At 54.5% G+C, this 12453-nt stretch overlaps 5 non-coding genes across 5 annotated transcripts; all 5 read right to left on the bottom strand.

Annotated features, from left to right (window-relative positions):
- Positions 1-713: 713 nt before the first annotated feature.
- Positions 714-805, bottom strand: LOC137778034 (small nucleolar RNA SNORD116). The gene has a single exon (XR_011076714.1). It is a non-coding gene; the product is annotated as a small nucleolar RNA SNORD116 (small nucleolar RNA).
- A 2926-nt stretch (positions 806-3731) lies between these two features.
- LOC137753117 (small nucleolar RNA SNORD116) lies at positions 3732-3823 on the bottom strand. The gene has a single exon (XR_011071389.1). It is a non-coding gene; the product is annotated as a small nucleolar RNA SNORD116 (small nucleolar RNA).
- Positions 3824-6230: 2407 nt separating this feature from the next.
- LOC137778023 (small nucleolar RNA SNORD116) lies at positions 6231-6322 on the bottom strand. Its single transcript, XR_011076708.1, has one exon. It is a non-coding gene; the product is annotated as a small nucleolar RNA SNORD116 (small nucleolar RNA).
- A 2926-nt stretch (positions 6323-9248) lies between these two features.
- Positions 9249-9340, bottom strand: LOC137753112 (small nucleolar RNA SNORD116). Its single transcript, XR_011071388.1, has one exon. It is a non-coding gene; the product is annotated as a small nucleolar RNA SNORD116 (small nucleolar RNA).
- A 2407-nt stretch (positions 9341-11747) lies between these two features.
- On the bottom strand, positions 11748-11839 carry LOC137778018 (small nucleolar RNA SNORD116). Its single transcript, XR_011076707.1, has one exon. It is a non-coding gene; the product is annotated as a small nucleolar RNA SNORD116 (small nucleolar RNA).
- Positions 11840-12453: the final 614 nt, after the last annotated feature.

Raw genomic sequence — 12453 nt, 5'->3', positions numbered from 1 at the left:
ATCCGGGAACCCTATGTCCACCGACCATCTATCCACCCAACAGTAAGCCTGTGGGCTTAGCCAACACTCTCACGTGTATTTCCCGCTCGCCTTGCCTTTCTCTCTCCACCAGGACCCAAACGAATCCACCCCTCACCTAAGTAGCTTGATGTCCCCTGGATTTGCCTAAGGCATTTTGCCAACCTCTCCACACACAACACACAAGCAGGACACAACCCAAGGAGGAGCCACCAGCGTCGCCCAAATCCGTGGGACGGTGGCCCATTTGATTTCCCCTGACCATCAGGGCAAACGTAAACTACATCCCACCTCCCAAGCTGAACATGACATAGAAGCCTGGCCTGGCCAGGACTCCTTCTCTGACCCTGAGTGCAGAGACTTCTGTTTCCTTGCGGGAACAAGGCAACGACCTGAGCTCGAGGGTGGCCTGTAGGTCTCGAGGGCAAGCCAGAGGAGTACCAGTGGCTCATGCTTCCTTTCATACCTGCATGCTGACCGCGGCAAGGGATAGCAGTTTGGCTAGACTCAGGTGCCCAGAGACGTCAAGTTGTCCTTAGCCTTCCCACGTAGATGGACATCCCAGACTCCTCTCCACATGGCTCTTTCTGCACGAGAAACCCGCCACCCTCAAATTGAACAATGTTGCTGCGCGAGCCCACGGTAGCAAATGCGACATGGACCTCTCCCTAATTTTCCTTTGGGAGCCACGTGCTGGACCTCAGTTAGGATGAGAAGATGGTAGGTATTGCTCATTCATTTTGTTTAGATTTCGAAGGAATGCATTTATGGGAGTCATCACCGATCCACGCAGCTGCTCAAAGGCTGGACGTGCAAAGTCGCGGACTGTCAGCAAGCTCAATCCTCTAAGCAGTAGGGAGCGGCCAGACTCGAGCCACGGGGCAAAAAGTGCACCCAAGTTTCAGGGCATCGGAGCTCGGGTGCCCCAGGAAAAGCCCGGAATATGACGGTGTAGTCTCGCCGCACAAGTCCCCGTGGCCAAACATCTAGGTTTCTTCAAAGAAGTTCCGTTTACCCCCACAAGGTTTCTACCAGGAACCTCGTCAAGCCAGAGGCGATGCCCTTGGGTCGTACAGAAAGCTATTGGCATTGGAGATATTCCAATGCCCAAACTGGCAGGGCAAACCCTTGCAGCAACTGGGTAACTTGCCCTGGCGCCTTGTATTTTCGCCCCCGGGCCCATCAGTGACATGACCGCGGAGAAACCTGAGACCCATTCATTGGTTCAGAGTTCCAAGCAGTGCATTTATGGGAGTCATCATCAATCCACCTGCTCAAAGGCTGAACGTTCAAAGTTGCAGGCTCCACCGAAGGGCAGCCAACGATCTCAATCATGTCAGCAGTCAGGAGCGGCCAGAGCCGACCCACGGGGCTGCAAATGGAGCTAAGGATCATGGCATCGGATCTGGGGTGCCACTGGAAGAGCCAAGAAGGTGAGGGTGTAGTCTCAGGGCACAAGTCCCCGTGGCCAAACATCTAGGTTTCTGCAAAGAATTTCCACTCACCACCACAAAGTTCCTACGAGGATCCTCAAGTACTTCACGCCAAAATCACTCTGAGAATCTTTTGCCTCGACTTGCCTCAACTTGCCGCACTGTCCTCACTTCGCCAGGTACCATGGACTATACAGAGGGCCCCATGCTTCTGCAGGTGTTTGTTCCCGGGCACTCCACCACCTGCCTCAGTGTGACAGAACACAGGGATATTTGAGAAAAGTGAACGGGGGCAGAGAGGCAAAGGGTGATACCGCCCAGCGATGTGCGCTCTATCTCCCCTCAACATTTCATTTGCAGCCAATCATGTCTGTGTGTCCACAGCCAAACGTGAATGCTTCGTGGCACGGATGCCTTCAGAGTGCACGGGCATCAACACAAAGAGCACGGCCGTCCATCAAACCCCTGGTATGGGCCTTGAACTTCCCCGCCTGAGCCGCCTCCCCACCGACACAGCATAGGGATGTCACCCTGAACCGCTGAGACACCCTCAGGGGAAATGGGATTACTCAGCGTAAGAGCCACTGCCCTCTGAGGAACCAAACCACTCCTGGCGCATACGCTTCCACACAGTGGACTCACCCGCAAGGGGAAATGTGGTCCCTGAGATCTTCCACAAGGGAACGGCCCTTGGCCAAATGGGACGACCTCCAACAAAAGCAGCTTGTAGGGACCGGTGACAAAACACACCAGAGGAACTCCTGGACTGAACAATGGAGATTCACCTGTAGCCATATTTCCTGGCCTGCTGCCAAGACTGGCAACCTACCGTTGGCCCACACACAAAGCTAATGGCATGGGAACCATTCCGATGCTCAACGTGGCGGGGAAACCCTTGCAGCAATGGTGTAACTTGCAGTGGTGTCTGGTACTTTCACACTCTGGGCCCATCAGTGACGTGACATTGGGGAAACCGTGAGGCCCAGGTACTCTGCAAGCAACTTGTTACCCACAGCCATGCAACGAGAGAACCCAGACAACAGCCTAGACACTTGAACCGGTATGACTTGATGGCCTGTGGCCAGGCTCGCCGGATACCACAGTCTCGACGCACCAGCGGGTGGCAGGAAACATGACACCCACGCCACACATCCTCTCCTGCCCTTAAAACTGTAGCCTTTCCTTGGCAGCCGACTCCCTTGTTTCTGCATGGTTGCGCCCAATGACCTCCTGGTAGAGCTCCAATCCTCAGGGAACGCTCTGTGGGCCAGGTATAGAAATGATGCTTGGCTGTCCTCAGGAACACCTTCACGTCTTCAACACAGGGGGAACGTGGCCAGACAGGGACAAAAAACCCCAAGGCCTCCAAATCGGCCCCCATGAGAAGACACCATACTGTGCCATGAAGGCAACATTTCGCTGGACAAGGACCCACCATGAAGCAAATCGACCAAGGAGAGGAAAGAGGCGGGACAGTCCACAAATGTGCTCCCGTATTCTCTCCCTACACGTGCCTCCAGATGCTCCTGAGGGAATCCCGAATGTGTTCCAGGAACCCCATGGCCACCGTCGATCTATCCACCCACCAGTAAACCTGTGGGCTTAGCCAGCCATCTCACGTCTCTCTTTCACTCGCCTTGCCTTACTCTCTCTCCCCCGGGATCCCAACCTGTCACGGCAAGATGTCTGAGCCACCCCTCACCAAGGAAGCTTGCCATGACCAAGCTTGACTAAGGCATTTTCCAGCCCCTTCACAGAGCACACACAAGCAGGACACAACCCGAGGAGGAGCCATCAGATTGCCTAAACTCCCAGGAACAGTGGCCCATTTGATTTCTCCCCTCATCAGGAGAAACCTAAATTGCATATGGTCTCCCAAGCAGAACATGACAAAGAAGCCTGCCCTAGGCCTGGAATCCTGTTCTGACCCTGAGCCTACAGACTTCTGTTTCTTTGAGGCCACAAGGCAATGAGCAGCAGGTGGGGGCAGCCTGTAGAACTCAAGTGCAGGTGGCAGAACCAGCAATGGCGCACGCTTCCTCTCCTACCTGCATGCTGAACCGTGGCAGGGGACAGCAGTCCTGGCTAGACCAAGGAACCCAGAGAGGGCACGCTGTCCCAAGCTTTCCCACCTGGATTGGCATCCCAGGCTCCTTTCCCAATGGCTCTTGTCCCCATGAGATGACCACAACCCTCAACTTGAACAACGTGGCTGCGGACACCCATGGCCGCAAATGCAATGTGAACCTCTCCGTACTTTCCTTTTGGGAGCCACGTGCTGGACCTCAGTTCCAACGAGGAGACGGTAGGGATTTCTCACTCATTTTGTTCAGATTTCCAAGGAATGCATTTGTGGGAGTCATCATCGATCCAAGCACATGCTCAAACGTTGGACATGCAAAGTTGTAGATTCCACCATGGGACGGCCAGCGAGCTGAATCATATCAGTGTACAGAAGTGGCCAGAGCCGAGCCATGGGTCAGGAAATGCAGCCAGGTCTCAGGGCATCAAAGCTCGTGTTCCCCGAGAAAAGACCAGAAGGTGAGGGTGTAGCCCCGGTGCACACGTTCCCGTCGCCAAACCTATAGGGTTAGCAAAGAAGTGTCGTTTACCGCAACAAGGGTTAAAGCAGGATCCTCATGGAATGCACGCCAGGACCCCTCTGAGACTCCTTCGCCTGGCCTCGCCTTGCCAAGCCGTCATCCTTTCAACGGGTATCAGGGATTATACAGATGGCCCCAGGCTGCTGCTGGCATTTTTTCCCTGGCATTCCACCTGGCTCGGGTGAGAGAACACACGCAGGCTTGAGGAGGGTTCACGGGCGCAGCGAGGGAAAGGTCGATACCACCCAGTGATGTGTGTTCTATCTCTCCTCAACATTTAATTTGCTGTCCATCTTGCCTGTGTGTACGCACCCAAACGTGAAAGCATCGTGGCACAGGCGCCTTCAGAGCGTGCGGCCATCAGGACAAAGAGCGCCGCCGACAAACAACACCCTGGTCTCAGGCCCTGAAATTCTTCTCCTGAGCAATCTGCCCTGCATCACTGCAAATCGATGTCTTCCTGATCCCCTGAGACACCCTCAGGACAACTGGGCCCCCTCAGCCTAAGAGCAAGTGCCCTCATTGGCAACAAACACGCCCTTGGCACTTATGATTCCACACAGTGGACACACCCTCAAGGGGAGAGATCTTCCACAAGGGAAGGGCCCTTGGCCGAATATGACGACCTCCATCAAAAGCGGCTCGTAGGGACCCGTGACAAAGGGCACCTGAGGAACCCCTGGACTGATCAAGGGAGACTCACCAGCAGGCATACTTCCTGGTCTCCTGCCAAGCCAGAGGAACTTCCTAGGACCGCAACCAAAGCTAATGGCAAGGGAGACATTCCATTGCCCAAAGTGGCGGGGCAAACCTTGCAGCAACTGGGTATCATATCGTAGCACCTTGCACATTTTCATTCTTCCCTTCAAGGACAAGACCTTGCAGTATCCATGAGACCCAGGTCCTCCAGAACCAATGCGTCACCCACAGCCGTGCAATGAGGGAACGCCTCCAACATCCTGGACCCTTGAACCGGCATGACTTCTCTGCCTTGAAGCAATGCATGCTGGAGATCACAGACTCGCAGCATCAGAAGGCGGCAGGACAGAATTACCCCTGCAGCACACATTCACTCCAGCCCTTAAACCTGTAACATTTCCTTGGCAGCCAACTCGCTTCTTTCTGCATGGTTGGGCCCAAAGACCTCCGGGAAGAGCTCCAAACCTCAGGGAATTCTATGCCGACTGGGTATAGCAATGACGCTGGGCTGTCCTAAGGAACACCTTAACATCCTCAACATAGGGGCAAGGAGGCCACACAGGGACAAAACATCCAAACGGCTCCAAATCGGGCCCAGTGAGAAGACACCATACTGTGCCGTGAAGGCACCATTCACTGGAACAAGGACCCGCCGTGAAGCACATTGAGAAAGGAGAGGAAAAGGTTGGGATGGTCCATGAATGTGCACCTGTATTCCTTCCCTACACGGGATTCCAATTGCTCCTGAAGATATCCCAAAAGAGATCCGGGAACCCTATGTCCACCGACCATCTATCCACCCAACAGTAAGCCTGTGGGCTTAGCCAACACTCTCACGTGTATTTCCCGCTCGCCTTGCCTTTCTCTCTCCACCAGGACCCAAACGAATCCACCCCTCACCTAAGTAGCTTGATGTCCCCTGGATTTGCCTAAGGCATTTTGCCAACCTCTCCACACACAACACACAAGCAGGACACAACCCAAGGAGGAGCCACCAGCGTCGCCCAAATCCGTGGGACGGTGGCCCATTTGATTTCCCCTGACCATCAGGGCAAACGTAAACTACATCCCACCTCCCAAGCTGAACATGACATAGAAGCCTGGCCTGGCCAGGACTCCTTCTCTGACCCTGAGTGCAGAGACTTCTGTTTCCTTGCGGGAACAAGGCAACGACCTGAGCTCGAGGGTGGCCTGTAGGTCTCGAGGGCAAGCCAGAGGAGTACCAGTGGCTCATGCTTCCTTTCATACCTGCATGCTGACCGCGGCAAGGGATAGCAGTTTGGCTAGACTCAGGTGCCCAGAGACGTCAAGTTGTCCTTAGCCTTCCCACGTAGATGGACATCCCAGACTCCTCTCCACATGGCTCTTTCTGCACGAGAAGCCCGCCACCCTCAAATTGAACAATGTTGCTGCGCGAGCCCACGGTAGCAAATGCGACATGGACCTCTCCCTAATTTTCCTTTGGGAGCCACGTGCTGGACCTCAGTTAGGATGAGAAGATGGTAGGTATTGCTCATTCATTTTGTTTAGATTTCGAAGGAATGCATTTATGGGAGTCATCACCGATCCACGCAGCTGCTCAAAGGCTGGACGTGCAAAGTCGCGGACTGTCAGCAAGCTCAATCCTCTAAGCAGTAGGGAGCGGCCAGACTCGAGCCACGGGGCAAAAAGTGCACCCAAGTTTCAGGGCATCGGAGCTCGGGTGCCCCAGGAAAAGCCCGGAATATGACGGTGTAGTCTCGCCGCACAAGTCCCCGTGGCCAAACATCTAGGTTTCTTCAAAGAAGTTCCGTTTACCCCCACAAGGTTTCTACCAGGAACCTCGTCAAGCCAGAGGCGATGCCCTTGGGTCGTACAGAAAGCTATTGGCATTGGAGATATTCCAATGCCCAAACTGGCAGGGCAAACCCTTGCAGCAACTGGGTAACTTGCCCTGGCGCCTTGTATTTTCGCCCCCGGGCCCATCAGTGACATGACCGCGGAGAAACCTGAGACCCATTCATTGGTTCAGAGTTCCAAGCAGTGCATTTATGGGAGTCATCATCAATCCACCTGCTCAAAGGCTGAACGTTCAAAGTTGCAGGCTCCACCGAAGGGCAGCCAACGATCTCAATCATGTCAGCAGTCAGGAGCGGCCAGAGCCGACCCACGGGGCTGCAAATGGAGCTAAGGATCATGGCATCGGATCTGGGGTGCCACTGGAAGAGCCAAGAAGGTGAGGGTGTAGTCTCAGGGCACAAGTCCCCGTGGCCAAACATCTAGGTTTCTGCAAAGAATTTCCACTCACCACCACAAAGTTCCTACGAGGATCCTCAAGTACTTCACGCCAAAATCACTCTGAGAATCTTTTGCCTCGACTTGCCTCAACTTGCCGCACTGTCCTCACTTCGCCAGGTACCATGGACTATACAGAGGGCCCCATGCTTCTGCAGGTGTTTGTTCCCGGGCACTCCACCACCTGCCTCAGTGTGACAGAACACAGGGATATTTGAGAAAAGTGAACGGGGGCAGAGAGGCAAAGGGTGATACCGCCCAGCGATGTGCGCTCTATCTCCCCTCAACATTTCATTTGCAGCCAATCATGTCTGTGTGTCCACAGCCAAACGTGAATGCTTCGTGGCACGGATGCCTTCAGAGTGCACGGGCATCAACACAAAGAGCACGGCCGTCCATCAAACCCCTGGTATGGGCCTTGAACTTCCCCGCCTGAGCCGCCTCCCCACCGACACAGCATAGGGATGTCACCCTGAACCGCTGAGACACCCTCAGGGGAAATGGGATTACTCAGCGTAAGAGCCACTGCCCTCTGGGGAAGCAAACCACTCCTGGCGCATACGCTTCCACACAGTGGACTCACCCGCAAGGGGAAATGTGGTCCCTGAGATCTTCCACAAGGGAACGGCCCTTGGCCAAATGGGACGACCTCCAACAAAAGCAGCTTGTAGGGACCGGTGACAAAACACACCAGAGGAACTCCTGGACTGAACAATGGAGATTCACCTGTAGCCATATTTCCTGGCCTGCTGCCAAGACTGGCAACCTACCGTTGGCCCACACACAAAGCTAATGGCATGGGAACCATTCCGATGCTCAACGTGGCGGGGAAACCCTTGCAGCAATGGTGTAACTTGCAGTGGTGTCTGGTACTTTCACACTCTGGGCCCATCAGTGACGTGACATTGGGGAAACCGTGAGGCCCAGGTACTCTGCAAGCAACTTGTTACCCACAGCCATGCAACGAGAGAACCCAGACAACAGCCTAGACACTTGAACCGGTATGACTTGATGGCCTGTGGCCAGGCTCGCCGGATACCACAGTCTCGACGCACCAGCGGGTGGCAGGAAACATGACACCCACGCCACACATCCTCTCCTGCCCTTAAAACTGTAGCCTTTCCTTGGCAGCCGACTCCCTTGTTTCTGCATGGTTGCACCCAATGACCTCCTGGTAGAGCTCCAATCCTCAGGGAACGCTCTGTGGGCCAGGTATAGAAATGATGCTTGGCTGTCCTCAGGAACACCTTCACGTCTTCAACACAGGGGGAACGTGGCCAGACAGGGACAAAAAACCCCAAGGCCTCCAAATCGGCCCCCATGAGAAGACACCATACTGTGCCATGAAGGCAACATTTCGCTGGACAAGGACCCACCATGAAGCAAATCGACCAAGGAGAGGAAAGAGGCGGGACAGTCCACAAATGTGCTCCCGTATTCTCTCCCTACACGTGCCTCCAGATGCTCCTGAGGGAATCCCGAATGTGTTCCAGGAACCCCATGGCCACCGTCGATCTATCCACCCACCAGTAAACCTGTGGGCTTAGCCAGCCATCTCACGTCTCTCTTTCACTCGCCTTGCCTTACTCTCTCTCCCCCGGGATCCCAACCTGTCACGGCAAGATGTCTGAGCCACCCCTCACCAAGGAAGCTTGCCATGACCAAGCTTGACTAAGGCATTTTCCAGCCCCTTCACAGAGCACACACAAGCAGGACACAACCCGAGGAGGAGCCATCAGATTGCCTAAACTCCCAGGAACAGTGGCCCATTTGATTTCTCCCCTCATCAGGAGAAACCTAAATTGCATATGGTCTCCCAAGCAGAACATGACAAAGAAGCCTGCCCTAGGCCTGGAATCCTGTTCTGACCCTGAGCCTACAGACTTCTGTTTCTTTGAGGCCACAAGGCAATGAGCAGCAGGTGGGGGCAGCCTGTAGAACTCAAGTGCAGGTGGCAGAACCAGCAATGGCGCACGCTTCCTCTCCTACCTGCATGCTGAACCGTGGCAGGGGACAGCAGTCCTGGCTAGACCAAGGAACCCAGAGAGGGCACGCTGTCCCAAGCTTTCCCACCTGGATTGGCATCCCAGGCTCCTTTCCCAATGGCTCTTGTCCCCATGAGATGACCACAACCCTCAACTTGAACAACGTGGCTGCGGACACCCATGGCCGCAAATGCAATGTGAACCTCTCCGTACTTTCCTTTTGGGAGCCACGTGCTGGACCTCAGTTCCAACGAGGAGACGGTAGGGATTTCTCACTCATTTTGTTCAGATTTCCAAGGAATGCATTTGTGGGAGTCATCATCGATCCAAGCACATGCTCAAACGTTGGACATGCAAAGTTGTAGATTCCACCATGGGACGGCCAGCGAGCTGAATCATATCAGTGTACAGAAGTGGCCAGAGCCGAGCCATGGGTCAGGAAATGCAGCCAGGTCTCAGGGCATCAAAGCTCGTGTTCCCCGAGAAAAGACCAGAAGGTGAGGGTGTAGCCCCGGTGCACACGTTCCCGTCGCCAAACCTATAGGGTTAGCAAAGAAGTGTCGTTTACCGCAACAAGGGTTAAAGCAGGATCCTCATGGAATGCACGCCAGGACCCCTCTGAGACTCCTTCGCCTGGCCTCGCCTTGCCAAGCCGTCATCCTTTCAACGGGTATCAGGGATTATACAGATGGCCCCAGGCTGCTGCTGGCATTTTTTCCCTGGCATTCCACCTGGCTCGGGTGAGAGAACACACGCAGGCTTGAGGAGGGTTCACGGGCGCAGCGAGGGAAAGGTCGATACCACCCAGTGACGTGTGTTCTATCTCTCCTCAACATTTAATTTGCTGTCCATCTTGCCTGTGTGTACGCACCCAAACGTGAAAGCATCGTGGCACAGGCGCCTTCAGAGCGTGCGGCCATCAGGACAAAGAGCGCCGCCGACAAACAACACCCTGGTCTCAGGCCCTGAAATTCTTCTCCTGAGCAATCTGCCCTGCATCACTGCAAATCGATGTCTTCCTGATCCCCTGAGACACCCTCAGGACAACTGGGCCCCCTCAGCCTAAGAGCAAGTGCCCTCATTGGCAACAAACACGCCCTTGGCACTTATGATTCCACACAGTGGACACACCCTCAAGGGGAGAGATCTTCCACAAGGGAAGGGCCCTTGGCCGAATATGACGACCTCCATCAAAAGCGGCTCGTAGGGACCCGTGACAAAGGGCACCTGAGGAACCCCTGGACTGATCAAGGGAGACTCACCAGCAGGCATACTTCCTGGTCTCCTGCCAAGCCAGAGGAACTTCCTAGGACCGCAACCAAAGCTAATGGCAAGGGAGACATTCCATTGCCCAAAGTGGCGGGGCAAACCTTGCAGCAACTGGGTATCATATCGTAGCACCTTGCACATTTTCATTCTTCCCTTCAAGGACAAGACCTTGCAGTATCCATGAGACCCAGGTCCTCCAGAACCAATGCGTCACCCACAGCCGTGCAATGAGGGAACGCCTCCAACATCCTGGACCCTTGAACCGGCATGACTTCTCTGCCTTGAAGCAATGCATGCTGGAGATCACAGACTCGCAGCATCAGAAGGCGGCAGGACAGAATTACCCCTGCAGCACACATTCACTCCAGCCCTTAAACCTGTAACATTTCCTTGGCAGCCAACTCGCTTCTTTCTGCATGGTTGGGCCCAAAGACCTCCGGGAAGAGCTCCAAACCTCAGGGAATGCTATGCCGACTGGGTATAGCAATGACGCTGGGCTGTCCTAAGGAACACCTTAACATCCTCAACATAGGGGCAAGGAGGCCACACAGGGACAAAACATCCAAACGGCTCCAAATCGGGCCCAGTGAGAAGACACCATACTGTGCCGTGAAGGCACCATTCACTGGAACAAGGACCCGCCGTGAAGCACATTGAGAAAGGAGAGGAAAAGGTTGGGATGGTCCATGAATGTGCACCTGTATTCCTTCCCTACACGGGATTCCAATTGCTCCTGAAGATATCCCAAAAGAGATCCGGGAACCCTATGTCCACCGACCATCTATCCACCCAACAGTAAGCCTGTGGGCTTAGCCAACACTCTCACGTGTATTTCCCGCTCGCCTTGCCTTTCTCTCTCCACCAGGACCCAAACGAATCCACCCCTCACCTAAGTAGCTTGATGTCCCCTGGATTTGCCTAAGGCATTTTGCCAACCTCTCCACACACAACACACAAGCAGGACACAACCCAAGGAGGAGCCAACAGCGTCGCCCAAATCCGTGGGACGGTGGCCCATTTGATTTCCCCTGACCATCAGGGCAAACGTAAACTACATCCCACCTCCCAAGCTGAACATGACATAGAAGCCTGGCCTGGCCAGGACTCCTTCTCTGACCCTGAGTGCAGAGACTTCTGTTTCCTTGCGGGAACAAGGCAACGACCTGAGCTCGAGGGTGGCCTGTAGGTCTCGAGGGCAAGCCAGAGGAGTACCAGTGGCTCATGCTTCCTTTCATACCTGCATGCTGACCGCGGCAAGGGATAGCAGTTTGGCTAGACTCAGGTGCCCAGAGACGTCAAGTTGTCCTTAGCCTTCCCACGTAGATGGACATCCCAGACTCCTCTCCACATGGCTCTTTCTGCACGAGAAGCCCGCCACCCTCAAATTGAACAATGTTGCTGCGCGAGCCCACGGTAGCAAATGCGACATGGACCTCTCCCTAATTTTCCTTTGGGAGCCACGTGCTGGACCTCAGTTAGGATGAGAAGATGGTAGGTATTGCTCATTCATTTTGTTTAGATTTCGAAGGAATGCATTTATGGGAGTCATCACCGATCCACGCAGCTGCTCAAAGGCTGGACGTGCAAAGTCGCGGACTGTCAGCAAGCTCAATCCTCTAAGCAGTAGGGAGCGGCCAGACTCGAGCCACGGGGCAAAAAGTGCACCCAAGTTTCAGGGCATCGGAGCTCGGGTGCCCCAGGAAAAGCCCGGAATATGACGGTGTAGTCTCGCCGCACAAGTCCCCGTGGCCAAACATCTAGGTTTCTTCAAAGAAGTTCCGTTTACCCCCACAAGGTTTCTACCAGGAACCTCGTCAAGCCAGAGGCGATGCCCTTGGGTCGTACAGAAAGCTATTGGCATTGGAGATATTCCAATGCCCAAACTGGCAGGGCAAACCCTTGCAGCAACTGGGTAACTTGCCCTGGCGCCTTGTATTTTCGCCCCCGGGCCCATCAGTGACATGACCGCGGAGAAACCTGAGACCCATTCATTGGTTCAGAGTTCCAAGCAGTGCATTTATGGGAGTCATCATCAATCCACCTGCTCAAAGGCTGAACGTTCAAAGTTGCAGGCTCCACCGAAGGGCAGCCAACGATCTCAATCATGTCAGCAGTCAGGAGCGGCCAGAGCCGACCCACGGGGCTGCAAATGGAGCTAAGGATCATGGCATC

Source organism: Eschrichtius robustus, chromosome 1, assembly GCF_028021215.1.
Source record: "Eschrichtius robustus isolate mEscRob2 chromosome 1, mEscRob2.pri, whole genome shotgun sequence".
NCBI classification, from domain to species: Eukaryota; Metazoa; Chordata; class Mammalia; order Artiodactyla; family Eschrichtiidae; genus Eschrichtius; species Eschrichtius robustus.
This window is presented reverse-complemented; position numbering and strand designations above follow the sequence as displayed.